This window comes from Nanorana parkeri, unplaced genomic scaffold (genome assembly GCF_000935625.1).
Source record: "Nanorana parkeri isolate BGI_ZX_2015 unplaced genomic scaffold, ASM93562v1 scaffold435, whole genome shotgun sequence".
NCBI lineage: Eukaryota > Metazoa > Chordata > Amphibia > Anura > Dicroglossidae > Nanorana > Nanorana parkeri.
This window is the reverse complement of record NW_017306703.1, coordinates 191,963-216,906: the sequence shown is the minus strand read 5'-3', so window position 1 is coordinate 216,906 and position 24,944 is coordinate 191,963. Positions and strand designations below refer to the sequence as shown.

Sequence of the window (24,944 nt, the reverse complement as noted above, 5' to 3'; positions counted from 1 at the left end):
GCTATGTTGCTATTTTGTGATTAATGTGGTTTTTTGCAACACTGTTTTCACCTATGGTTTTGCAACATTGCTTCACTGATATAGTTTGCGCAGCACTTTGTTGTTAGGACAACAATATGTTCTGACACAGAGTTTTTTTAGGAGAGTGTTTTCACTTATTATCATTCAATTTAATATATGTTACCTTTCTTGGAGAGTGGTTTCATACATTTTTTGATTATTAGCACTCAATCTAACACAATCTACTAATTTTTCCTTGGTTGTCACCCATTGGCACTTAAATTCACACTTTATTCACCTAAATGTGTTTGATACACACAATTTTATTCCCTTTGTGAATGCATTTTCACTCATTACTGTTACTATACCTATTATATTTATTCGGATTTATGACTGAGAGGCTGCTAGCGCTGTACTCTACATCTTTTCAACTCATAGGGCTTATTGCCTTAGTTCAGCAGCTCTTAGCTTCTTTTTGGTCTTATATTATAGATATTATAAATATTAACTGATTTTTTGGATAATTAGTTTTTTTTGGATAATTTGTTTTTTGTTTAGTTTCATTGCCAATTAATAGATTAATGAATTGATGCTTTTCCATTAGCGCAGATTTCTGTTTACTAAAGGTTGCCTTTTGCCTGAATAGGGACTGGATTTCCCAGGAGGAAAGCACCAAAAGCAGAACATATAAAGTCCAGATTAATTTTTATTCAGATTTTTTTGTCATAAACATACAACACGTTTGGGTGGGAAATTGTGTACTAGAGTGATCAAATCGGAGAAATCCTGAGGGGTAATTAGTCAGATAATTGCTCCAGATGCTGATTAAATTTAACATGCATACAAAAACCAAGCCCTGATGAAGGGGGACCCTTTTTACCCCCAAAAATGTGTTGGATTTTTATGACATAAAAGTCTGAATAAAGTGAATCTGGACTTTATACATTCTGCTTTTGGAGCGTTCCTCCTAGCACAACCAGCAATATAAACCCAATAGAGGTTCCAACCATTGACAACTTAGTTTAAAAACAAAAAGCGACTGGAATTGTACTTTGTAAAAAAAATTAAGAAATAATATTTTTTTTCCTTATTGTTTGCTTTACAGAACTTCCCCTCCTTCAGAAGTCCGTACTGCAGATACAATTTTTTTTCCATATTATATTTTCATGAGTGTATGTTCTTATAATGTGGTTATGTTGAACTTTTGACACCAGCAATATTTCATTTTGAAAAAAACATTATAATTTAGAAGTTTGCAGTTGAACAATTTATCAGCTATAAACTATTTGTTTTAAGTTTAGTCAAAACTAGGTGTGTCCCACTGTTCATGGTGGATGTATATTTGGTTGTTTTGTTCCTATTACAAAAGCAAAGAATCAGCAGAATATGTGTGAACAACCTAAAAAAAAAGTTCTTCCTCAAATGTCACAATTGGTCTTTATATTAATAATTTCTGTTGAGGTTTTAGTGCAACTCCCTTTGACTACAGTGTGAAAATACTTTGTTTCAAGCAGATTCTAGAAAATTGTAAGTGAAGGTTGTGTCTGCTGCAGAATTTAAAAAGTCTATCTAAAGCGAAAACATTTTTATGTTTGTTGTGGCTAGAATATGGAAGGCTTATAATCCCTGTCAGGTTTTTTTGCTGTCCATGTTGGGGAGATTTACCCTCTTTATTTATCTTGATCTTTATCCTTTATTTATCCTGATAAGAAAATACCAGGAATTCCAAATGTCTCAAATTGTCACTGGATCAGAAGGTGAAGAAAAATGGGCACACTGGCCCTGGTGACAACTGTGTAAGGGGATTTCCCCTCACTTTGGAGAGATTTGCTCTCCTGATGCTTCTCCATGGCAGGAAGTAAAGGGAATCTCACAAGTGGGTTAGAGACAGCAGAAAAAAACAAAATGTGTTTTACATATTTCCTGCTGTATCCAAAAAAACAAACAAAAACAAACAAACGTTTTTTTAATGCTGTATGATATATATATATATATATATACTTTCTTTTTAAGCGGAACTGCAAGATTTTTTTGGAAAATGACATTGGTCCAGCTTGGCTCAAAGTGAGTATCCATCGCTGATATCCATAGGGCCTCTGGAGATACTGGAAATCACTGTAGTAGTTTGCACTACATTGTCTCTGCACACTAAAAACAGGGGGTCACTCACTCGGCGGCACCCCCACCATTTAGAGAACGCCGTGTATTTTTTGTTTAATGAACAGGGCGGCCGACACAGCTCGTCCTCGGTGCGGCTTCTCTCCTCCTCATCGCTGGCCATTCGACATGACAGCACTCCCTCCTCATTCGTTTCATCAAACAAAACAAATTTTTATGCCATTTTGGATTCAGCCATTGGCGTGTTCTGGCGTTATATAACACCACACGTGTTGGGCGCCGCCAGCTTGGTATATATCTAGGTATACACCAAGATGGTGGCGCCTATATTGGTGTGTGACGTCACCTGATGCCACGCACGCATGGCGTCATGTGACATCATACTCCCCGCCTCCAAGATGGTGGCACGCATTCGCAGAACGCGCCGGTGGCCAACATGGCCGCCACACATTCTCAAACAAATTATTATGTGCCCGAATGAATTTTTCGTATATTCGGGCAAATAGTAATTCATCAATTAAACATGTAGTCTGTGTTTTGTGTTCTGTTTTTTATTTTTACTTTTCTAGATGCACTTACTTGAAAAAAGGGGTCGCATGAAATCCTGATACTTTATTTTTCTAGACTCGATTTTAGTTTGACATTTATTGTTTACCACTTGTTATAGAGTTTTTTTTTGCCTTCCTCTGGATCAACAGGGGGTAATTGTGGGCATAGTGTTCTGTTTAGGCTTTTTTTTTTTTTTTCTCTATAGGTTGAACTCGATGGACTTGTGTCTTTGTTCAACCTGACTAACTATGTAACTATGTTTTACTGTAAACTCCATAACAAAGACTAGAGGCCATCATCAAAAATTGGTGGAGAAAAGATTTAATAACAAGGGGCGTAAGGGCTTTTTTTCAGTTAGAGCGGTTAAAGTCTGGAACTCACTGTCACAAGCAGTGGTATCAGCTGAGAGTATTGAATAATTAAAAATGGCATCTAGATACCTTCCTCAGAGACCGCAACATACAGGGATACAGGTGCTCTTAAAAACAGGATCACATGGGGACTCGTATACACACATACACATGCACAGTCACACACATACACACAAAGGTTGAACTTGATGGACATGTGTCTTTATTCAACCTCAAATACTATGTAACTATGTTTGTCTTCTGTTGTTTTATGTAATAAGAATACTTATATTGTGCCTACAAGTTTAATAGCTTTGAGTACAAGTTTTATTTTTATCATACTTTTTAATATGTTTCTTTGGGGCTTAACAAAATGGGAGTCTTTAAATGGTGCGGATATTGGGGGGAAATGGGTGTGGCCACTTAGGGGTGTGGTTACTGAGGGGTGGGGTCACTGACGGGCGCTGTGGAGCTTTCTCGCACAGGGCGCCTAAAGGCCTAAGGCCGGCCCTGTTAATGAATACAAGGCATTCTCTGATTGGACAAGGTGGAGAGGAGGGGCAAATTACTTTGCATTCTCCACCTTATCCAATCAGAGAACAAATTGTATACGCTGCAAAAAAACCAAGATCATGCCGAGTTCCGCTTTAACTACCTGTGTTTTTTTGAGTTCATGGGGCATATTAAAGTATAATCATTTAAAGTGATATTGAAGTCAAAGGGGGTTTAAAGCTATTTCAAACACTTATTCAATCACTAACAATGGATGCTGCTCCTTGATGTATAAAAATGTTAGTTTCCTGCAGAATCAGCTGGTCCCTGAACACTGGTTCTTATATCCTATTTTAGGGTGGCTCCTTCCCCGCAGGGTCCTATGGAGCCACCCTTTTGTGTGATATTAAGCTGTGTGTGTCTCCACAAACACACAGACACATCAATTCAAACCTCTCCCTCCTCCCCCTCCTCCTTCCTCTCTTTTACAAGCTAGTGGATGGAGAGATGCTGGAGACTGTGCTCTTCCTTGTGATAGTGTACTGGACAGGAAGTTCAGGGAAGCTGAGTTAGGAGAGTTGGAGTCAGCTGTTTGGAAACATGATGACTGAAGTGTTTGGGCAAACGTTTTGATGAAATACTTTGCTGGGACAGGCCGCTGCACATGTTTCTGTAGCTCCTCCCTCTCATTGTTCTGCTCATAGGCAGAGCAGACAGATGTAAACGAGCGCCTGTCATTGGAGCAGGCTGAGGCATACTGCACTAGTGCCTGACAGACCGACGCTCGTTTAGTTCTGTCTGCTCTGCCTCTGAGCAGTGCAATGAGAGGGAGGAGCTAATTTACATTGGGAGCCCGGCTGGGTCTGTTTTATTCCGTGCCTGCACTGGCAGATGGGGGGCTTGCAGGCTGAATTTGGGGCAGGCAGCTTTGGTCCCACTGCCCGGTAGGACCCCTGGTGTGCAGGAGCAGCACAAACATGTGCACTGAATCATTTTGAGCGCAGGAGACCGAGTTGCATGCAGTGTCTGACTGTGGCCCCTGACTGAAAGCAGCAGCTTGAGAGAGACCCTGAAGCGCTTGAGGCTGGAGTAATCGCTTCACATTCAAGGTAGGAGTAGCTGTGTGGGGTTTATGGCGACTCTGGGGTATCTGTTTGGGGTTAATGGCGGCTCTGGGGTAGCTGTGCGGGGTTAATGGTGGCTCTGGGGTAGCTGCGCGGGGTTAATGGCGGCTCTTGACATGGTCCTTACATCAATGACCTTTTGGTCATATGGAAAGGAGTTATTGAGAAGGTACAATTTTCTTATATATCTGAATTCCAATGCATGTAGTCTTTGCAGCTAATTCTCGTAACAGATTGACCATTTAAAATGATCAGAAACAAATTCTTACACATCCCTACTGTAAACCATGCTCTGGCAATGCCAGTCTGAGAGCAGATAGCTGTCACCAAATGCACACAATCAAATTGATTCCCATTGGTAAATGTATTTGTGCTAAAAGGAATACCATTCTTGGGGGATTGGGAGACTGGAGGACACAGTGCCTGCCAGGTGTTATCCCATTTGGATATTGCAAAGGGCGTGTAATATTGTGGATTCAAAACCTATGGATGACCTTCTGGTTGACAATCATCTCACCAATAATAAATCAATTAAGTATAGGTGTAAAGGTGAGGGGTTATGTCAATTTAACTACACTGCAGATAGAAAATACAATATCCTGAAAGTAAAATTATTGTTTTAAATAGGAGTAGGTATGTTAAGCAGTATGTTGAATTTTGTGCAGACAGTCTTTTCCTTTACATTTGTACAGTCTGTGGTGCATAGAATGAGGTCCCTACTAGCATTTAGCACCTAATTTTTAATTAAGGTGACCTAATTCAGGACTTGGAAGCAGCACACCCTATACTACTGTCTGAGTTGTATTCATCTAGTACACCTCTTTTGTACAAGAAGTTTGCCATCAAGGAGTTGATCAATTGCAACCCGATGTGTTGCTTATTTAATCAAGTCAGGGATGCAATATACAATACATGGAGTGTGCAACTCAGGCCTTGAAAACTCTTGAACATTTACAAGATTATAGTACCACACAAACGCTTGCTACACAAGCTGAGGGCTATGGGCATAGATGAGGTGGTGTGTACGTGGATATGCTAATAGTGATCACCTCTCAAACATCTCCAAACATTTCTTGACAGCACATGGAGTAGTAACTATGGATTTTGTATTTCAAGGAACAGGAAGGGTAAGTTGTGAAAAGAGAGGCAAGGATCATAGGAAAAAGCTTTGAAACGAAAGGGCTTGTAGATCATGACATTGGACACATTTACTGAAAGGGTTAAATTTAGATAGGGTTTGAACCACTTGAAGACCAGAATGTTAAACCTCCTTCCTGTTCAGGCCATTCTTCAGTATTCAGCGCTAAGGTACTTTTACATTTATTCAGTCATGCTACTGTGCTTAAATTAATTTTATATCATTTTTTGGGGGGACAGACCGAGCTTTCTGAGTTATGTTATGAAACATTGCAATTAAATAATCTTTCTTCATACAATTGTCCAAAATGTTTTCTGATACATTTATTTGATCACATCAGGTAAATAGATATCAAACATGTCAAGCACTAAAATTGCGTGCGCCCGTGAAGTCTCAAAAAAACTACCATACTCAAAAGTGTCCATAGGTGACATTTTAAAAGCGATTACCTCTCATCAATTAAGTGTTAACAGTGATTGATGGCCCTAGAATAATTTTTAGCATTCTGACGTTCACATTCTGTCGTTTTTGCATGTAGGCACACCCTATGCGGGCTTGCTTTTTTGTATGTGCATGTACATGGGGGTAAGGTATTTTAAAAAAATGTTTTTGTGTTTTTTTTTTATTTTGTGTGTGTTTTTTTTACTCTTAACTTTATTGCTATCACATAAGGGGCTAACAAGTCCCCTATGTAATAGGACAGGTACAGTGACAGGTCCTCTTTATAGAGACATGAGGGGTCTTGTAGAGGCCTAATGTCGCCTAGTGACCTGGTGCCAGGTGTTACCAATGATCTGTCTAGGCTGATCAGGTGGCGAAGAGCAGCCTTATTAACCCTAGTTCACACCTAGGCATTTTTGAGCAGTTCGAAAAGCGCTTTGAACTGCCCAACACAAGAAATCCCATGATTTTCAATGGCCCTGGTTCTCACCTGAGCAGAAAAATGCCTAGCAGAAAAACGCCAGATGCCTGAAAACATGCAGGAGCTTCTTTGGGCATTATAACATGATTTTCCTCCCCATAGACTTAATTGGAAATGCCAAAAACGCGCAACAGAAGCATGTTGCACATTTTCGTGAGCGTTTTTTATACGCGCGTTCTTCCATTGTCCACAATGGTTTATGAGCTACCAATCAAAACGCACGTCTTCATGTAGGCATGTTAAAAAGCGCATATAAATGTGCACGACTCGCAAATAACTGCATGCTGCTAACACGCGTATAAATGCACAAAAACAGTGCCGCCTAGGTGTGAACCAGGGCTAAGAGTCTGGACCAGAGCCAGAGGAGTTGTGAGTGTGCAGGAGATACACGGTTGCAAGCAGACTCTAGTGTGGAACAGCCAGGGGGAGGCTAGGAGTGGTCGAGAGGGTCAGTGGCGCCCCAGGGACCTGTTGGACAGACCGAGAGAAGTCAGTAGCACACAGGTGTGTGGTGAGCCGCTTGAAACAGAGAAAAGCTACTAAGTGATACTCAGGAGAAATACATTAAGAGTCCTGGAACTGGGACACTGTGAGTGTACCTGACAACCTAAAACTGGTGAGATATGTAATTTTGCTGAAAGACAAAAGGACTTTATGTTTCTTTATGCTGAAGAAAAGATTATTATTTGAAATACACAGATTGTCGGCCTTTGTGTGAATAAAGAGTTTTCTTTTTATGTAAAGAACAGCTTCAAGAGTGATCTCTTAGTGCTCACCTTTGTGCTCAATATCCCCAACATATTACAATATTAATTGCTATTGGTGGTGTTTCCAATGAGTCAAGAAACACCTATGTGTTTCACAGAATTTTTACATCACCTGCATTTTTCGGGAGACCCTCAACCTTGTAACTGTAGTAGAGCCCCAACACTTCCTTTCCCACCTGTCCTGTATCTAAAAATGATGTTATATTAACCATCCCATTATATATTTTTGTTCCTATTATATATAAACTGTATATTTACTACATATCTTGCCTACCCTTCCATTACACCTACAATTTTCCTTGATCCCTGCTACATCGGGCCTCCTCACACCCAAGAGAGCTGTGGTAGTATCCAAAGGGGCTCCATGCCCTCATAGACACCACCCATGTTCCAACACAAAGTCAGATGCTGGACTGTGAACGCGTGGCTGCTAAACCACACAGGGAGCGAGTTTGGAGTGGTGACTACTTGACAACACACAAAGGGACCATAGGGGACAAAAGTAGCCACCCTCCAGAAGGAAGGACAGTATCAGCACCAGGGCAGCCATCAGAAATTTTGGGGCCCCTTACACGGCTTTAGGCTGCCCCCCCCCCCCACCGCGCCACTGGACGCCGGGCTTAGTGATGCGCTGGACACAAAGCCCTCAAAGCCGCGGGAGCGGCAATGTCTCAAAGCCGCGGGAGCGGCAATGCTGGGGCCCTGCGCTGCTAGGCCAGGCCTCCTCGCCCTTCACCGTCGGCCGATAGTCATGTAAGGGACCTGGGTGCCCCCCCCAGGTTGCCCGGGCCCCTTACATGAGTATCGGCCATACCCCCCTGATGGCTGCCCTGATCAGCACCAATTCAGAGATGATTTGCTGATCTACAGCCGAGTGATACACAAATAAGGTACATTTTTCTCACCGCCTGTAATACATTTTCTATCCTCGGGTGACCACGGTCACTTACCATACTGTATCTATTAAGGAACAGCATTGTCACCCTAGGGCAGGGAGTTTGGACTACAGCTAACCTTCTCCATAAAATTAAGGGGATGTGTTCTGTAGTTTATAGACTGTAAACTGGGTAGGGCTGATAAAAATACCTTGATTTCAGTGCAGCAAAGGCAGTCATTTACCAGCTCACTGGATTTCAGGAAGAATCAACAGGTATTATTCTATACTCATGGGTTTTCTGAAGGGAAAAACATGGAGAAATATGCATGTAACGGTGAACTTAATTTTAGTTGAAATTTTCCCCCGAACATACTTAAAGGAATACCTGGTACTGTGAATTATAGCTTTAACGTTAATTATAACTTTAATTTATCAAGTGTTTGACAGAAGACTATATTTGTTAATATTTTCTATCCTTTTCAAGTGTTCTGTTTACTTGTACTCATTTAATTCATGTATTTAATGGTCTCTATGTAGCGTATTGTTGCAAAACTGTTGCTATGACAAAGTTATAAACACACATTGTGCATCTGTCTGCAAAAACTCATTGTTTACTTGCGCACTTCTTTATGTGTGTTTACCTTAGAGTGTACTATTGTTTTTGGTATCTTTGTGTAGCGCTATTCTGACTGATCTTCATAAATGTTGATCTTCAGCTGACAAATACTGCAGCTTCATTGCACATGTCCTAAGCCCACTTATTTGTCAATAAGACCCTAGTCACATTCATCTCAGAAAATTATTCTTGTCTCAGGATGGAAGGAAGATGGGCACAAGTCACTTGGTGGTTGCATTCGTTTTCAATTTTATTTTTTTCTCACCTGGTAACACACTTCCTGTCTTAAGGTGGCTTCATTCTATAGAGGAGCAATAAAGCCACCCTTGGACAGCAGCATTGAAAACCTGTGAAGGGGTAGTGTTAGATGCACTAACAGATTCAGGTGGACTAATAAATTAAAGCCAAACTCCAGCTATTGCTTTTTAATCAGTTACAGCAACCATTGTTTTCAGAGGCGTAACTAGAACCTTCAGGGCCCCCGGTGCAAGAAACCATGAAGGCCCCCCCCCCAACCGCCATGGCACCGCATGTTAACAGGAAGGCTGCTGAGGTGCCCAGCAAGCACGGGACCTCAGGCAGCCGCTTGTTTAAAATTCTAGTGCAGTGTTCTGTCGAGAACGCTGACCCAGTATCTGCGCTTGCGTACAGCCGGGATTACCGAGAAAACCGCCATTTATTTACAAAGTATTCGTTTGTAATGGTTAATTGTGACCGTTAATAATATACCATCTATGGCAGTAAATGATGGATGGCAGTAAATGATGGATGGCAGTAAATGATGGATGGCAGTAAATGACGGATGGAATATTATTATCAGTCACAATTAACGATTTTAACGAGATACTTTGTGAATAAATCCCGGTTTCCTCGATAATACTGGTCTGTGCGCAAGTGCAGATGCCGAGGTCGGCAAATTCGACTACACCGGCGTTCTCGACAGAACACCGGTATCTGCGTTTAGTATCGGGGCATTTTCACGAGTAGGAGTACTCGTGAAAATGCCCAGTATTGGCACTGGTGCATCCCTACTTAAAAATATAATGCATTGCTTGACACCCATAATGAAGAAGGTGGGGAGCACAGTACAGGGGTGGGGCGCACAGTACAGGGGTGGGGCGCACAGTACAGGGGTATGACGCACAGTACAGGGGTATGACGCACAGTACAGGGGTATGACGCACAGTACAGGGGTGCGATGCCAGGCAGACAGGGGCAACCAAAATTAATAAAGGGTCTACTGGTCCCCCACTGTACAGACTCGACTGTGATATTTACATATGAATGGGTGGCACTATTTAAATATGAATAACTCCGCCAGTGAGTGTTTTGCTTTTGGGACAAAGGTTTACATAAATGAATAGCTGACTATTGTAAACCCCCCATAAGTATTCAAAGTTTTGTATAAACCCTCTAACTGCCACTTTGGCTCGACAGCTTTGCTAACTGGACACTTAAACATAGAACATGGCTCCTTGACGATTGAGGTTTTAGTTGGATCTCGTTCTTTCTGCTCCAAGGCCGGTCACAGCACAGAAAGGCTCCTGTGTTTACTTTCCGCTCAACCTGTCACATGCCAACAGTCTTGTGAAGGACAGGTGCAGTTTGCTCTCTCAAGGCCAAAATAGAGCATTCCTGACAGCCAGCTTCTTCTAAGGGTTCCTCCCAGGAGGTGAGATCCTTGCAACACTTCCATCCCTCAGCCCAAAGGCCTGAGGGAAAGATAACTGCTACAGTAGTATCCTCACTATGCAATAGCCCAGAAAGTAAGGTTATGTACCAGGAAGTGTCTCAAATGCTTAATACCTTCCCAGCTAGGTCACCAGGCCCCAAAGCCTGCTGATTGAGTTGTAAAACATTCATAACATGGAATGTCACCTCCAGCACACCCTGCTGGAGCAAGTTCAAACAGAAAATGACTAAATTACAGTACAGAGTGCTTAGAGAACACCAACAGGTGCAATCAGACAGGCTGGACTACAGCATTCTGCCTCCTACAGAATCACAAGAACTCGAAAGGGGAATTAAGAAAATACTACATCCTTATATTTCTTTTTCTGCACATTTATAACATTTAATAATTTACTGCATATCTACATTTTAGCAAAAATGTCCATGTTTTTATTGAGTCATTCTCACTGTATTTTGTATACACTATAAGCAACAGGTGCTATCCAACTACTATATAAGATGGAAGACAGGTATACAAATCCTAAATATAGCATATATCGTTCAAGGAGACAAGGAAGATATACACCTGAAAGCACCAATACAAACAAAGTTAGATAGTAGCAGTCATACATCTGGAACAGCAAACAAAGTAGTTTCCAATTGAATGAAAAGGGAAATTAGATAAATGTTTAGCCATCATGAACTAAAATTAATTGCTCTAGTTGTTAAATAAATGTAATACAACAGCTATTATTTTTAGAGCTTTAGAAGGTTGTGGAGGGAATCCTTGTACTGTTAATGCAGTGCTGTTATACCAAAGGGGACATTTAGAAATATAGTAAAATGTAAATGGTGAAATTTGTGAAACAATGAATGACTAGGATTACATGTACATGGAGAAAACTTGGACTTTAATTGTGGCATTACAGATTGGAAACATATAGGTAAAGATTTAAAAAAGCTAACTTTTTATTAGTATTCAAGATAATAAAAAAACATGATTTGCTCATACATCATGGGCTTTGGTTTTCACAACATTCCATTGATCATGTGGTTGGAGTTTGTGTGTGGCGGGGCTTGTCCGGTGTCCCTGGCCTCACTGCACACGCGTGGGCACCTTTTCATAGGCACATATATTAAGAGTTAACACCACAGGTGGCATCACAATGCCGGCATTGGCACACATGTGCATTTCCCTTTGGAGCATGCCTTGCATCCGGGTTTAATGAGAAGGTGGGGGGAGGGAGTTTGAGGAAGGACCATGTGCCATAGTGCTCCTTCTATCATAGCTTTGGGTAAGAACATCCTTAGTTTGGAGTACTTTTGACAGGGGTCCATTTTCCTGTGTGGATGGTATATGGTCCTTGCCCATTTTGGTATTTTTCACTTATGTACCCTCCCCACATGCAAACTGTTTTTTCTGTTTGTTTTTTGAGGAATCCTGGTTCTTCTGGATCATAGTGTTGTTTTAAGAGCAAAGTAGCAACAGTCTGTGAGTAGATCCAAATCAGATAAAAGATTTATTTGACACACGCATGTGGGGAAAGGCCTTAGTTTGTCAGGCCAATTTCAACTCTACTCTAGTTCATACAGCTTATTTACTATAGGTCTACACCTCAAGATAATGATTGGGTTGAGTTTAACAAAATACATCCTAAATCAGCATTATTTGTTCCACACGTATAAGTAGCAAGTGTTTTTAGTTTAGATAAACTAAAGATTTCTAGAATAGCAATTTCGCAAAACACTTTAAGATAACAGCTAACCCCCTATAGATAACAGATAAAATCCAACCATAGAAAAATGCCTTACAATATTACTTTGTTAAAACATGTTTTGTACATAAGATGTTTTAAAGTCTTTAACTGTATTTAGAACATGTATTTAACATAATATATGTATAGAACGTCTATAACTGTATTTAATAGTATGTATTAGGGATGCACTGATATATCGGCCTCCCAAACATATGGCTAAATTACATTTTTCTGCCGATACAGCGGCGCATCCATGGTTTCTTTCCTCCCCACTGGGCGCTGCTCTGTGTCCCAGCGGCGAGGAGAGAATATGTGACAGCGCTGCGGGAGGAGAGCGATGTGAGTGGCAGGCTTCTCTCCTCCCACACCGCTCAGCTCCCTATCATAGTCCGTCAGAGCGGTGTGTGGGCGGAGACAGCCCAGCCTATCACAGGAGGCTGAGCTCTCCTCCCTGTGTTTGTAGATAATTGAAGACATAGTATGGTTACTAAATTCTCAATTATGAATGAATGGGAAGTGATCTACATCACCTCCTGTTCATTCATAGTTGTGAATATAGTAAACACACAATGTTCTCAAGTTATGAATGAACAGGAACACTCAGAGTGTTTGTGTCCTCAATCTCTTGTTTTTGAAATTACATTTAGTATTTATGTTTTTTTCTTTAATATAATATACATATAAAATATGATCGTATAGTGGAACAACTTTAACCTGTCATTTTAGATGTCATATCATTTACTTCTGCATAATATTACATAGACAACATGGAGTCTAGAAATGTAATGCAGCAAAGATAATCATTTATCCCTACACACTCTGGAGTCATGGGAAGATGGTTCTTTGAGCTTTAAACCTCGTTTCCAAGAATGCACATCATGTGAATAATTTTGCTATTCTAACTTTTCACAACATGGAATCTGTCTTAATAATCTCGTATGACTGTTGCATTCCTGGTACTTTTTATCTTTTTGTTGAAGAATTAGTTATATTGTTGTATGTGTTTTGTTCTAGATGTAAAGAGCAGGGTATAGCACCTTTCTCGGCCCTGAAGAAGCTAAATCAACTGCAAAGCTTGTTGATATGGGTTCATTAATACTGATTTTGATTTGTGTTGTGCATTCATTTTTACACTAACTGCTGTGTGTTGTAAATACCAAAGCCTATCATTTTATGAGCAGATCATGTTTATTTTTTTATCTGGAATACTAATAAAAAGTTATATTTTTTTAATCTATGTACATACATTTTAATGCCACATAACATTCCATTCTTTGTGAAATGAATTAACATGACTAGGATTACCCTGCTATTCACATTAACCGGTTGAAGTAATCTTAGCTAATGATTAATGTCCCTGACATTAACCTGCAGGGATAAAGAGATATGGCTGTATTGTACAGGATAATGTACCCTCTACATTAACTTATAAGAATATGAACCGTCAACCATGCAGCAGGAAAATGTTAGGGAATCAAGATGCTAGTTACATAGCATTTGGGATTGAATAAAGACATACGTCCATCGAGTCCAACCCATATAGGTCCACGCATAATCTCATTCTTAGGAATACTTGAATCCCTGAATATTACGGTCCCTCAGGAAATCGTCCTAAAGTTTCTTGAACAATTCTACACTCTTAGCTGAATGCCGGTGGCAGTGAGTTCCAGACCCTAACCGCTCTTACTGTGAAGAACCCCCTTCGCCCCTTGTGCTGGAATTTTTTTTCCACCAACTTTAGGTGGCGGCCTCTAGTCTTTGTAATGGAGTTAATCTTAAAGAGTTTGTTGCCAATGTTGCTGTCACCATTGAACATCTTGTACATGAAAATCATATCCCCCCTTAATCTCCTTACTTCCAGCGTGAACATTTTTAAGTTCAGTAGCCTTGTCTCATAGCTCTGGTCCTCCATTCCCCTAATTAGTTTGGTTGCCCTCCGCTGGACTCTCTCCAGTTCAAGGACATCCCTTCTCAGTACCGGCGACCAAAACTGGACCGCGTACTCCAGATGTGGCTGAACCAACGATCTATATAATGGCCCAATTATAGACTTGTCTCTGCAATACATCCCCTTCTTAATACAGGACAAAACCCTGCTAGCTTTGTGTACCGCCGCCTGGCACTGCAAGCTACCATTCAGTTGGTGGTCTACAATGACCCCCCAAATCTTTTTCTATTTCTGACTTCCCTAGCGGCATACCCATGATTGTATAGCCTGTTTGTTTATTTTTATTTCCAAAGTGCATTACTTTGCATTTATCAACATTAAACCTCATCTGCCATAGTATTGCCCACTCCCCTATTTTATCCATTGGACCGCGTACTCCAGATGTGGCTGAACCAACGATCTATATAATGGCCCAATTATAGACTTGTCTCTGCAATACATCCCCTTCTTAATACACGACAAAACCCTGCTAGCTTTGTGTACCGCCGCCTGGCACTGCAAGCTACCATTCAGTTGGTGGTCTACAATGACCCCCCAAATCTTTTTCTATTTCTGACTTCCCTAGCGGCATACCCATGATGGTATAGCCCGTTTGTTTATTTTTATTTCCAAAGTGCATTACTTTGCATTTATCAACATTAAACCTCATCTGCCATATTATTGCGCACTCCCCTATTTTATCCATGTCCTCCTGTAATGTTATATTGTCACAATCCGTTTCTAATACCCTCCCTATTTTTGTATCGTCTGCAAACACAGAAACATGGCTATTTACTCCCTCCCCGATATAATGAATAAATAGGTTGAACAGTATGGGACCCAGAACAGATCCTTGAGGCACACCGCTCATTACACTAGCCCAGTCTGAAAAGGTGCCATTTACAGATACTCTCTGGACACGTTCCCGTAGCCAGTTCAGTCCAACGATGTCACTGATGTATAAGTTTTGGGTGGACAGACCCTTTGAATAATGGATTCTTAGTTCCACATATGTCAAAGTCAAAGCTATCCTCTTTAACCATCCATACACTAAATGTATTTAAAAATATTCAGTGCATTAAACTATACTTCTTAGATCTCATAATACTATATATAATGGGGTGACCAGAAGTCCCTGGTTTCCAGGGACAGTCCCAGCTTTTAGAAAGCTGTCCCCGAAAAACAAGTCTCTCTGATTGTGCCCCCAGTTAAAAATTGGAGTGTGATTATGTGCATATCTGGGAACTTAGCAGATCTTACCTGAAGAGGAAAAGGAGAGAGGGGAGGTGCATAAGAACAGAAGTGGGCTGGAAAAAGGAGATTTATAGAAGGACCTGAAGGTGTGATCTCTTCAAGGACTGTGCTGCTGACTGAATGCTCAGTTGTGTGTAAGCAAGTGTTGCTATCATAGTCTGTTACACTCTGGGTGTAGTAACCCTAATGCTAATCCTAACATCTAAAACTCCCTAAACCCCAACCCTAATGCCAAGCCTAATCTATCTCTAGGGCTGCAACATATTCTATCTATTCTTGTGAGCTTGATTACATTTCAGATCCCCTGACCTCAGTCTATACTGGCAATTGTCCAGTGGTCTGTTTTCTGTGTGGACTTTGAGTTTTAGGCCTCAGATGCAGTTCATTATTTTGTTCTATGGTGTGATTTCCTCTATATGTTGCTGTTTAGAATATTTCTGTTTTTTGTCTCTATTGACTCATTCTGAGATAACTATATACATACAGTATTAGAGAGGTGTGTAATCCTCAAGCAAACTTTGCATGGCGGCTTGCACGTCCGTGAACAGCCAATCCTGGGAGGGACAGGTGCTGCGTGTAATTGCTCGCAGCAGTCTGTTCTTCTCTACGGGAAGTACATTGTCATCCGTGCGGGTACTGGTGTCCGCACTTGGACACAGACAGGATTGATTCAAGTCCAGGCACCCGTACCCGCACAGATGTGCAGTTCGGGTGTCCGTATGACACCGTACAGCTGCGTCCTCCCATAGGGAAAAACAGGCTGCTGTGCACAATCACACGCAGCAGCCTGTCCTTCCCAGGATTGGCTGTTTTTACGTGCTTGCACGTCACACGAACAGGTGTGAATGAGGCCCTACAGGTTGAGCAAGCTGTGCTTTAGTTGGTAAATAGGTTACAAAAAATGGACTTAGGACCAGGATTTAAAAATGTGGTGCTTGTTTGTTTTTAAAGTAGTGCATTCCATTTACCCTGTACCTAATTAAAATGTGGATAAAGTTGACTAGGGATGTTGATGTGGTTCTCTGTGTGATAGGACAAAGCGACTGCCACTGATTTTATGGGTATCCTTCAAGCATCCTGTACCTTGGCGCTATCCTTTGGTAAGGACTGACCTGTATTTTGGTTTGGCTAACATTCCCAACCTTTAATCTTACACCAGATTCAGGTAAGAGGGAGTGCATCCAGCCGAGAAGAAACACAGAGGTAGTGGGTCTCACGGTGGTGGAGGTACCTCCCCCTCCTGATGAAGCATAGACTGCGAAACGGATTAAGGACTGGACCATTACACATATTTCTTTGAATAAGCTATATGTGTGTGATTTTGTATATAATTTATGTGTCAATATACTGTATGTGATGATGTAACCAGATTCAGGAGGTTCGACTTAGAAGGATCAGGATATAGATCCCATAGACTGGGAACCAAACAATGTTTTAAATCATTTTATGGATCTTTTCATGAATTTAATAAAGTAATTACATTTTAAAGAATGTTTTTCTAAACTGTGGATTACTAACACCGTTAAAGCCCCAATATTTTCTGTTGTCTTTCTAACACTCTGTTAAGCTTCGTTCACACGGGGCGATCAGGCAATCCTGCTGAAATAACCTACAAATTCTTGCTTCAGGTGGCAGGTGTCCAGTGTGTACAGCGGCCGCATCTGAACTGGACACCTTGGATTCCTGCCACAGGAATCTGTAGGTTCCTGTGGCAGGAATCCCAGAACACCCTGTGTGAAAGAAGCCTAATTGTGCAACAGTGAGCCTATTTGGTGTTTATCACTGTATCCTCTGCAAGAGCTGTTAGGTTGCCACACTTAAAATAGACTGTACAGATTAAAAGTTGTAGCTAGCTAAACAAATATATACTGTAGATCAAATTAATAATTAGGGATGCACAGATACTTTTCGAGTACCAGTGCAGATACTTAGCATTTTCATGAGAACTACCAGGGTTGCATCGGTTGCCGCTGGGACCTGGCTCTGGCACTCCATCACTGTCCTGAAATCATTAGTATGTATTGTTTTAGAAAAACTGTCACATGACAATAAACAAAAATGTATTAGTACTCGTACTTGCAAGTACTCGGCAAGAACCAATACTCGTACTCGCAAAACTGGTATCTGTTCATCTCTTTATTTATATTTATAAAAACAAAATCGTACATTAAAACAGAGATGTACAAATTCCAGGAGCTCTGCGTGCTCCTTACAAATGACAGCTGCCTCCTAATTTTTGAATTTTTCTCTAGTGTAGTCTTGGAGCTCAAAAGTATCTGTACATGTACTTGTACCGAGCACTGTACTTGGTATCTGTGCAACCCTATTAATAATGAATCTTTCTGTATACGCAGTATTTTAACATGAAATTGTACAATAGGTTAAGGACATGCCTCTTGCATGTAGTCAAAGGATTGGCATTCATCATCATTTTAGATGAATCTCAAGCCCCTAATTTAAGTACATTCTCTGCCTACATTGGTTTGCTGGATGCACAGCAAACAAAGGTGTCCCTGGAAATGTTTTAGAAATTTTGGCAACTATGCTATTACACAATAGGGTGTGTATAAAAATGTCATCACATGTATTAGTACTCAGACAGTGGCTATGACAAAACCCCACCCTTGCAGTTTTTATGATCTTCTTAATCTTTGCAGCCTTTGTGTCTAGTGAAACTGTTTAAAATATTTTTTATACCTGTTCTTTGTGGCCACAATCTAGATAATATTTCAAGGATGAACTACCAAAAAAAATCCGGACATTTAAAAAAATAAATCAGCCATTTCATTAATACAGTATAGACAGTCAAATGTATAAGTACCATAAAAAAATACAAATGGATTTTGTTTACTTTTAATTTGTAATTTTTCAATTGGGCCAAAGAAGAGTTTGCTCCAGTGAAAGCAGATGTTAGAGGAAACATTAACACTACATGTGGCTTCGGTGGGGCAAAATGAAACATTTCAATACACTAAACAATATGTATGGAGCTGTCACATATCAAAACCAATTAATTGTGATTATCATTGGCTCTACTTACAGGCTATAGCTAAACTAGCTGATATTTTCCTGGGAAAACAAATTAATAACAGTGCACCACTAGACCAGAAAATTTATTGGCTGAGGACGTCCATACAGTTCACCAATTACTACAGCCATCTTGGAGGTAGTGCAGACAAGGCCTGTAATAATAATAGCAAATACATTAGTGCTTTTTGTATTTAAATATTTCGATTTTTCGCTCTTGGCCATAATCTGTATTTGTATCAGAGCCAGATATATCAATTCATCCAGTGGGTCAGGGCCGGACTGGCCATAGGGCAAACCGGGCAATTGCCCGGTGGGCCGGGCCAAACACAATCAACCTGATTGTGTTCGGGCCGGTCCGCTATGCCCGATGGCCGGCTCTGTGCAGAGCAGTGTCTACTGTGTGGTAGCGAGCAGAGCCGACACTACCATACAGTAGACACTAGAGGGCGCTGGTGGGGGAGGCCAGAAAAACACCTCCTCCCCCAGCTCTCTCTACTCTTTGCTCTTTCCGGAGCTTGCTGGTGCTGTTCCTGCAGCCTGCATTGTCCTGTTACCGGCCGAGATGTTAACATATGAATGGGCCGCGGTAATTTGCATATCAATAAGCCGCGCCCCATTCATATGTAAATATCGCGGCTCATTCATATGCAAATCACCACCCCTCCTCCCTGCTAAGGAAGAGAAGACTGCAAGAACAAGGTATGTGTATGGTCAGGGTATGTCGAGTGCCCCCTGAGACGGAAGAGGCGGAGACACGGAAGAGGCAGAGACACTGACGGAAGAGGCGGGAGGCGTTGGCCGAAGCTCCAGTCGGGCAGAGAAGATGACAAGGAGGCCGCGTTCCAAAGAGGTCAAGCTGAGCAAGGTAAGAGGACTGTGCTGGCAGAGCCCAGCATAGATACTGCACAGCCCAGGTGTGCTGTGCAATACCCTTTGGTGGGCTCTGCAGGATCTGAGGGGGCTCTGCAGTCTGCAAAGCCCACCACAGATCCTGCACAACCCCCCTGAGATCCTGCACGGTCTCTGCTGTAGTGGCCGGCCCTGCCCCTCGATTGCGCTTCTGTGTTTGGCTCCGCCCACTGTTGTGAGAGGTGGGGCCTGTTGGTGGTTACGTGATTGGGCTGCTCAGTCTAAAATGCCTGGGCCTATTTTTAGTCCCAGTCCGGCCCTGCAGTGGGTTGATCTGTTCACTCCCAGAATGAGCTTGGCTTTCATCCATGAAGGAATATTGAATATTTGTTCTTTCTGAGACCTTTTTAAAGTATTTGAATACTATCCTTATGGATGTTTATGCTGAAATTGGACGTGCGTTTTATACATAATAGCTTCTTTGTTTTTTTTATTTTATTTTTATGTAAAATGTTTATTTTTATGTAAAAGAGACTTGAATTACCTTCATGAAGTTAAACACAAAGTAGCTTGGTACTTAAGATAATCTAAAAGAAGGTAGAATGGTAGAAAATATCTTCCAACACATGGCTGACCTGGGCTCCAAGTACCTGTAACCTGGGTAGAAGTGGTGAATGTGTTAATAAAATCACTTGGGTCCATTGATATTTATGCAGTGTAGTAAGCCAGCGTGCACTATTATAGTAGTGGAAAGGCCGTCCCTTTATTAAGGGAGCCTGAGGCTGTTTTTGCCTGCCATCCCCTTTATTAATGCAAACGTGCCGGCCAAGGTTGCTAGGATAGGGAGACAGGGAGAGGATCGGGAAGTCAGCGATCAGTGGTATGTGTTCGCTGAGTTCCTGATAAATAGAGCAAACCCATGACAGCTTCAGTGTCACAGGTCGGCTTGAATTATGTGGATAAGTGTATTCCACTCACCCCATAATTCTCCTTTAACTTTCTCTCTGCCTGAGGCACCCTGCTGAAAAACAATAATCTACAGATTGTGGCTGGGAACAGGACAACCATAATAAAAAGCAGTCCAAAGAATGGATCCACAAGCAAAAGCATGATGATGTACACATTCAGATCAATTTATACAATTTATACAAACATATATTCTCTGTATATATACAATTATATAAACTCTTGCATTAAAATGCATTCATGACCGTTCCTTCGCATTAGCAACAAATTAAGTTTTAGTTTCCATAATAGATGATGGTTAAGTCGATGCTGTCAGTGTCTTTATTTATATAGCCTAAAATTATTGAGGACATTGAGTTAACCTCAGGTGTAACCTGAAGTCAATATACTGAACAAGTAACTGTATAAAACAGCTATTTGTAATATTATTCAATATGTGCTCAGAAATAATTTTATTTATGAATAAAACGTAATTTAAGATATTGATTCCCTTACGACTTTCCATCTTTCTATCATCATGCCATTCAAAAACGGAATGAATTAACATTCAAAAAATAACATTCCAATTTGCTCACTTTTCTGTATTTGTCTTGGCAACACCAGTTTACCTAATATCAGAGTCCTCAATCTCTTTTTCTGCAGCTCCTGTTATAAATGAACAGGAATCCTCTATACTGAGTTTTCCTGTTCATTCATAACAAGAGGACATAACTATATATTACTATAACCACAATCATGAATGAACAGGAGGGGATGTAGATCACTTCCCATTCATTCATAATTGAGGATATAGTTAACATACTATGTCCTCTATTATTTACAAACACTAAGCGATCACTGATCTAATGTCTACAGTTCCAACTATTCATGTAGTAAATCACCAGATGATGCATGTAGTATAACAAAATAAATGGCCATATCCATCCAACGGCGCACGCGAGCGGGAAAAGCCCAAAATTTAAAAACAGGCAACGATGCCTGTTAACATACAAGCGATCGGACTGGTGATAGCAATAAAATTAAGTGGAAAAAAAAAAAATAGGAAAAAAAAATGTACGTTTCCCCCCCCAAAATTTTAAGTCACACATAAAAAAGAATAAAAAAGTCCCCACCCATACATACACGCATAAATCTTGACATGTTTGGTGTCTATTTACCCGACGTGACCCCGTCTTTTATATTTTAACAAAAAATTGGGTAATAATAATTGTTTGTTAACATAATGTAAAAAATACTTATTTTTTTTCAAAATTTCCAGTACTTTTTCCTTAATATAGTACAAAATAAAAACCTCAGTGGTGAATAAATACCACCAAAATAAAGCTCTATCTGTCCCCAAAAAATGGTATAAAATTCATTTCAGTACAGCGTTGCATGACGGAATAAATGTCAGTCAAAATACTGCTAGTAAATAAAAGTAAATCACCGGCACACACTGTCGCTCTGATGAAGGATCCCTGTGCGGACCCAAAACGTTAGCACCGTATGACAGTATGTGACATTGGGTATTGAATAAACATATCAATACTTTAGAAACCCTTCAAGTGTGTGCCCGTGATTTACTTTTATTTACTATTAGTGTTTTGCACGGTGCCATCCGTGTGGTCACCTGGGCACCACACATACCTTGTGCTTTTGAGACCGTGGCAGTGCGAACGGGATTTGGACTTAGTCAAAGTACTGCAGCGCCAAATACTGGAAAATGCCCTGGACAGTAAGGGGGGTCTAAACACCTGGTTTCAAGTGGTTAAAACTGTACCCTTTATCATTAAAGGGTGTCTAAACCCCAAAACAAAGAGTTTATTTATTGCATCTTACCAGTCCTTAAATGTGGTGGCTGCATTAGTTTTCTTTTTTTCAGGCTAAGAACATTTTTAGCAAATGCAGAACATATTAGTTGTTCTTGCCAGAAATGCAGTGTCCTTGTTACTTTGTGTGAACGCAAAGTAAATTGCAGAGAACTGTAGGTTTATTGTCTAAAATACTAGTACCATCAATTCATCATATAATGGAAATAAACAAACGTGTGAAGTCCAGCCCGCATGACATCCATAACAGTCCAATGGATGGAGAAAACACAATGTGGAAAAAACACATTGGGACAAGAAGTGTGTTTGTCACGGATGGGGACCCCGCCCACGGCGACTCCCTAACCGGAGCATGTTCCTTGTCCGGAGGAAGAGGGAGGGCAGTTACTTTGGACTGATAAAAAACACTCCTGTGAAACAATTATCACAGTGTATTACCAGAACCTGCCACTGGAGAGCGACTCACCCAAAGTTAGCTTACTGAACACACACACACACACACACGCAGATATAAATCTTACCTACAATCTGGTGCACTCTAAGGGCTGTGTAGCAGCCAAGTGATTAACACACACTTCTTTGATTCCTCAAGCTATCCTACATGCTAGAATCCTTGTGTTACCACTTTCCCACTGCTCGCACACCCACTCACACCAGACACACAACTCACGGTAGTCTGCTACCACCTGCAATTCGCCCACTGACTGGTCTGCTAGGAAACCATACACACACAGATCCCCGTCTGGCAGATCTGCTAACATACTGTATACACACTGACACTAACCTGCATACAATCTGCAAACACACAATGCATTTTCATACAGGTTAACAGTCGGCTTATAACCGAGTGTACAGACACTAGTAACAAGGACCAATCCCTCTAGGGAGGATGAATTTGTGGTTTAGTACACAGAAGACCACTTACTAATGTTATAGTTTAAAATCCCTAGGCGGGCAGTGCATAAGAAAATGTGTACAAAACTAAAAAAGAACAAAAATGACATATACAAAAAATTTTGGCTACTGACATAACATAAAATAGGAGAAAAACAGAAAAACTTTACCGTTGGGCAGTATTGTTTGTCCTGCTGGCGGGGGAATGCCAGAAACCTGTAAACACTGTGTTCTTAGATACACTCTCCCAGACGAATACAAAATCCATATTTCCAGCTCCCCAATTTATTGGGATCTGGGTGTGGGACGGGCTCTAGCCCTTTGACCAATCATTTCAGGAGGTGTCACCCTACCTCCTGGTAGATGAGGTTCTGCCTTCTGAAGTGGCCATAGGTTATTGGTGCCGGCCGGTTCTGATGCCTGGATCGGGAGTGGGATTTCTGATACCAGTGCGTCAGCACGATCGCAACGAGTCCACTCGCCGCATGGCTGCAGGAGAAGACCCCAAATAACCGTTTTCTCATTTTCCAGAGAATTGTGTCAACTTGACTCCTACAATTTTATATGTGCTCGTACCTTTATAATATGTGCAGTCCTGGCCAAAAGTTTTGAGGATGACACCAATATTTTCACAAAGTCTGCTGCTTCAGTTTGTGTGATGGCAATTTACATATACTCCAGAATGTTATGAAGAGTGATCAGATCAATTGCAATTAATTGCAAAGTCCCTCTTAAGGTGCCCATACACCTTACGACCATCGCAAGACTTTTATATGCTTATTGAAAGCTCGTACGATCTGCCCACCTTGGACGGGCAGATCGTACTTGCGATGACCGCAATGCAGAACGGGCAATGCAAAAACTCAGTTTAAAATCGAGAAACCGGCCGGTGTAGTGTAGCATCTCAATCGTCTGCTACTTCCTGGTTTGACGTGGGAGCGGGTCTATTCTAATTGATACCACGTCAAACTAGGAAGTAGTGAGTTTTTCTATGTTTTTTATAATAAACGTATATGCATACCACAACATGAGGAGGTTTCTTTTATAATTATATAAACCCATAACGGACGGAACATTGCCGAAAGAGACATCTGGGATGTGGACCTAAATTATATTTATATAATATATTTTAGATTGTGATTATTTATATATTCATATATTCACTTTATTATCACCTTTAGCGCTGCACAATTTACACTTCATCCATTTTTGACCCTAGGGTTTAGAGCGCAGCAGCTTTTATATCAGACCTACCCATAAGCACGGATTTTACATCTTCTAATCTTTGGAGGATGGCCTGGTTTCAAGAAGGGCAACAAAGAAGCCACTTCTCTCCAGGAAAAACATCAGGGACAGACTGATATTCTGCAAAAGGTACAAGGATTGGACTGCTGAGGACTGGGGTAAAGTCATTTTCTCTGAAAAATCCCCTTTCCGATTGTTTGGGGCATCCGGAAAATACCTTGTTCGGAGAAGAAAAGGTGAACGCTACTATCAGTCCTGTGTCATGCCAACAGTAAAGGATCCTGAGACCAATAAAGAGGGGTACAAAAACATCCTCCAAGAGCAACTTCTCCCAACCATTCAAGAACAGTTTGTTGATGAACAATGCCCTTTCCAGCATGATGGAGCACCTTGCCATAGGCAAAAGTGATAACTAAGTGGCTTGGGGAACAAAACATAGAAATTTGGGTCCATGGCCAGGAAACTCCTCAGAACCTGTGGTCAATCCTCAAGAGGCGGTTGAACAAACTAACCCCACAAATTCTGACAAACTCCAAGCATTGATTATGCAAGAATGGGTTGCCATCAGTCAGGATGTGGCCCAGAAGTTG

At 41.0% G+C, this 24,944-nt stretch overlaps 1 long non-coding RNA gene across 1 annotated transcript; it reads left to right on the top strand.

Annotated features, from left to right (window-relative positions):
• Positions 1-5,290: 5,290 nt before the first annotated feature.
• On the top strand, positions 5,291-24,635 carry LOC108789994. Its single transcript, XR_001941428.1, has 3 exons — positions 5,291-5,301; positions 19,507-19,513; positions 24,491-24,635. It is a non-coding gene; the product is annotated as an uncharacterized LOC108789994 (long non-coding RNA).
• Positions 24,636-24,944: the final 309 nt, after the last annotated feature.